Below are 4,930 nucleotides of genomic sequence, written 5' to 3'. Positions count from 1 at the left end.
TACATTGTGTCGTTATAGGTCATAGTGTGTCATATGACCCCTCAAGACACCATATGACCCCTTAGGACACAATATTACACTTTACAACACTATACAATGTCGTTATGGGTCATATTATGTCCTAAAGAGTCATATTGGGTCCTATATCCCCTTAAGACAACATATGGCCCCTTACGACACCAAATTGTGTCGTTATGGGTCATATTGTGTCCTAAGGGATCATATGACCCTCTCCCCTAATCTCTCTCTCTCTCTCTCTCTCTCCCCCCTAATATTTCTCTCTTTCTCTCCCCCTTTCCCCTAATCTCTCTCCCCCTCCCCCCTCTCCCCTAATCTCTCTCTCTCTTCCTCTCCCCTAATCTTTCTCTCTCTCCCCCTTTCCCCTAATCTCTCTCTCTCTCTCTCTCCCATAATCTCTCTCTCTCTCTCTAAAATATGAGTACTCAAATAGGATATCTGATATAATCAGATATACGATTTCTTCCACTGCCATTAATGTGGCAACATTAAAAAAAAGGTGGCAACGAGAATTATTTCTGGGACCCCAAATTTATGTATTAAAATCAGATATCCGATATCTGATTTCTGTAAATAAAAAGAGCCTTGTGGGCCATTTTGTGGATTCCAACGACCCAAATTCTTTACATTCTAGTTTCTATCGACCATCATGAGTTTTCAGACAGGTTGAGACAAATTTGTGCTTTTGAGAGATTCTTAAAGTCAAATCTTACATTGTCAATCATTTAGGAGCATCTTTGTGGAGGTAAATAGGGAGTAGTAGTCAAAAGTCTAAACACAAAAGAAAGCTTTCAAATGACCAAATTGAAGTATATAGAGAAAGAGATAGAGAAGGTCATAGGAGGAGAAGACAAGGTATGCTAAATATTTTTAATGTTACTTCAAGTGAAGAAGAAATTGAATTTGAAAATGTTGAACAAGTTATTGAAAATGAAAATGTAGATTTTGAAAGTGAAAATGTTGAACATGTTGAAAATGTTGAAAGTGATAATGAAAATGCTCAACATGATGTGAGAATGGAAAGTGAAAATTTGGGAGTTGACAATGAAGGTGTCCATAATTTTGGTGTAAATCTGATTTTTTTTGACATTGGAGGTGAAAATGTAGAAACTTTTGACATAGGAGGTGAACATGTGGAAAATTTTAACATTGGAGATGAAAATGTGGAAAACTTTGACATTGAAGGTGGAATTTCTCAACCAAGTGAACACTATGTAACACCTAATTACTTCAGAAATGAAGACCCTCTCATGGATGAAAGACAAATTCCAAATCAGAGACCTTCAAGGACCCCAAAATGGTTACTTGAAATTGATGAGAACATTATTGCGAATCTTGAAGGCAAGAGGTCAACAAGAACTGTTCGATTGTGGGCTACACAACTTTTCAAATTTTTTTTTAGCAATAAGACATTGACCAAGCAATACCAACCTTTTGTTCAATTGCTAAACATGATAAAGATGAGACCATTTCTAAACAAATTGAAGATTCGTATGAACCAGAAGATGGAGAGAAATTCTATTATTGCCAAAAATCTATTTCATGCTCTCAATTCTATTGGAAAGAATACCAACGAAAGATATAAGAGAGCCGCTCGAAGAGTGATTACAACCTCCTTAGTAAACCATCAATTGAGGAAGGCTCGTCAAATGAAACAAATTTGTGTTGATTTGAACATAAACCGTAAAACTTTGGATAGAGCACTTGCACGAAGAAAAATACTTGACGATCCACTTCAACATGATACATGGGCTTTTGGTGGGAGGCTTCCACGTGTTGATAGAAAGTTGATTGACAATGTGAAGGAGGAGATACAACAATTTTGGCACTCTAATTCCAGAGTATCACCCAATGTAAAGGATATTTTGAAATTAAGAATTGACAACCAAGATTGCACATCCCATCCCAAACATTTCTTGGAATCAAGCCAAATAATGTTGTAAAAAATATTTTGTGAAGTACATCCAGCTTTGCAAATGTCACAAAGGGCCTTTGAATCTTTGAACCCATTTTATTGTGTACCTCTTAAGATTCGTAATACTTGTTGTTGCAAGTACCATGTGGATTTTGCAATGTACCATGAAATTTTATGCCATATTCATTCTATGATGCATACTAATGAGATGTTGCAAGAGTGTGGTGCAATGCTATTTTCGAGATCATAAAGAGACTTGCAAGATCTATTTTTATGCCCTAGAGATGATGGCTGCTATTTCTATAGAAATGATTGTTTGAATGAGAAGTTCTCACAATGTGATGGGTTGTCAAAGTTTGTTTCATGTTTTCATGAGGGAAGCGAACACACGTTTGGAAAGAATTATGTCAAGAAAAAAATATATGAGACAGTGAAATATACTTTGAAGAGTGGAGGTGAAGGTTCTAGATGTGAATTAGTTTCAAGAGAAGTGAGTGTTGCTGATTTTATTTTGGATTTTAAGGAAAATCTTTTCTACAAGTATGCAAGGCACACCCATAGGTCTCAATGGTTGGATCAATAGTTTAGTATGTGTAAGAACTCTTTCTCGATTGGCACTATTGTATCAATGGTTGATTTTGCAGAGAACTATACATTGCAACCACAGAATGAGGTACAGTCTCAGTACTACAATTCAATCCAGATTGCTATTTTAATTCACATTACATATAGACATGCTCTTGATAGTACAAAAGAGGACATGAAGATAATCAAGGAGTATCATTTTTATATGGTTGATGATAGATCACACCTTCGAGTATGTGCATCATTCTTTCGAGTTTTTTTTTGAGTTCTTGCATGAGAAAGATACTGCAATTGATCGACATCTCATATGATCAGATAACTGCATGGGTCGATTCAAGAATGCCTGTATGTTTTATTGGTTGAGTAGAATGCACGTAGAGAGGCATATACCTCATATTTGGTGTTTTTTTGAGGCAAGGCATGGGAAGGGGGAGCATGATGGAGCAGGTGCATGTTTGAAGAGAGCTCTAGTTAAGAAGAAATTGAGGATTTCAGGTGTAAATTTCTCTAATGCATGTTCTATTATTGATTGGTGAGGTTCAACATTGTCACATGGAGGTACTCTTGATTTAGTAGTGACCAGATTCTTTTGGTTGGTTGAGGAGGGCACAGTGGGAGAGAGATTGGATTTTCAAACTATTAAAGATTCTTCAAAGATGCATTCATTTCTCAGCTCAGATGCAAGTACATGGACCATTTGGACACGAGCCTTGGCTTGTTTTTGTCAGAGTTGTGTTTGGTGTGGTTGGGATCAGTGCGAGTCAAGTGAGTGGGTTGATACGTGGGCTCCATAATATCTAACTCCTTTATCTCAAACAATATCCTTGTCAAACGATGACATGGAAAGTTCACTTGAGTATGATAGTCTATTAGATCTTGTACAATCAAGACATGTTTTTGCAGTTGTTGCACCGCAAGGGAATGGAGAGAGAGAAGAATATTGGTTGGAATGATGTGTACAAGGAAAATAGAAGCTAACACAACCAGTGACAGATGATGATGGGTTCACATACCCTACAGGTTCAATTATTCTTGTGGAAACTTGGTTGTGAACATACATGATTAGAAAGAATGGCATACCTCCATTTGAAGACTATGAGAGACAGAAAACCATTCTCATGTATTCACACTTTATTATAGCTACAAATGTCAAGTTATTGAAGCATCAAGAAAAACCAAAGACCAAAGAGCTATGGACAGTGACTACTGCTAATCATGAAGCAATACTAGATACTCTTAAGCAAAGAGATGACCCTTCAGGCACACTTGAGTAGTAGGTCTTTAATGGTGTGTTATTTTTCTTATCATGCATTTCATTTCAAACAATGATCATAAAACCTTAATGTTCAAGTTTGTTACGTGTATATTAAGGATGTGTTCAAAATGTAGGTCTATTGATGAACATTTTTTTTTGCAACATGGTTTTTGCATGCACATAGTGGGTACACTCAATATAATTCAAAGGGACGTATTTTGCAACACGGCTTATTATCATGCATTTGATGAACATTACAATTTTTGATAATAGACAAGACTATTTGATAATTTTTGCTGATATAATTATTGCAAAACCTTTATGTTCATGCAGGTCTTTTTGATGATATACAACACTATCCCATTATGATTTTTGCGTCAACATAGTGGATTCACTCGATATAATTCAAAGGGACATATTTTTATGGTATATATTCCCACCTTTTCATTTATTATCATGCATTTCAGTTGAAATGATTATCATAAAACCTTTATGTTCATGCATGCATTTTATGTGTAGACTAACAATTCTTAAAAATACAGGTTCATGCTAGATCATTCGTCATTGACTAGTTTACTCTTGGTGATGGTACATATTCCTTGGGGTTATCAATATTTAGATACTTTTTAAGTTTTCTTTTGAAGAACTACAAAAATTTATAGCCAAACACAACATCGTATGCTCTGTGTGCATTAATGACATTAAATTTTTGTGTGTAAACACTAAGTCCCTCACTTTGTCAATGTGATTAAATTTCATAAACTTTGACACATTATGTCAAGTGAATGTATTTCCATTCAGAAATGATAATATCTACCATTGTCTTCAACCATGCAGAGAAATGCAGTGAGAAGGGCTTTAATCAACATGGGTCTTTCTTCAAAGTTATGCTTGTAGACTTTGCAGAGAAATTGGTGAGTTTCATAATTATACTGTAGTCACATAAATTTGTCCAGTTTAATTAAATGAATATTTGCTATTTATTTGATTAAAAACCCCACTAGCCATCAGTTAATTAAATTAATATTTAATTAATTCATCTTCAAACATTCTCCTATTAATTAAATAAATTATTCAATTTATTTTAATTAATTCACTATACCAAATTCATAAATCAATTAAATGAATAAATCCTATTTATTCAATTTAATCATCTT

This window comes from Cryptomeria japonica, chromosome 6 (genome assembly GCF_030272615.1).
Source record: "Cryptomeria japonica chromosome 6, Sugi_1.0, whole genome shotgun sequence".
Classification (NCBI taxonomy): Eukaryota; Viridiplantae; Streptophyta; class Pinopsida; order Cupressales; family Cupressaceae; genus Cryptomeria; species Cryptomeria japonica.
This window is presented reverse-complemented; position numbering follows the sequence as displayed.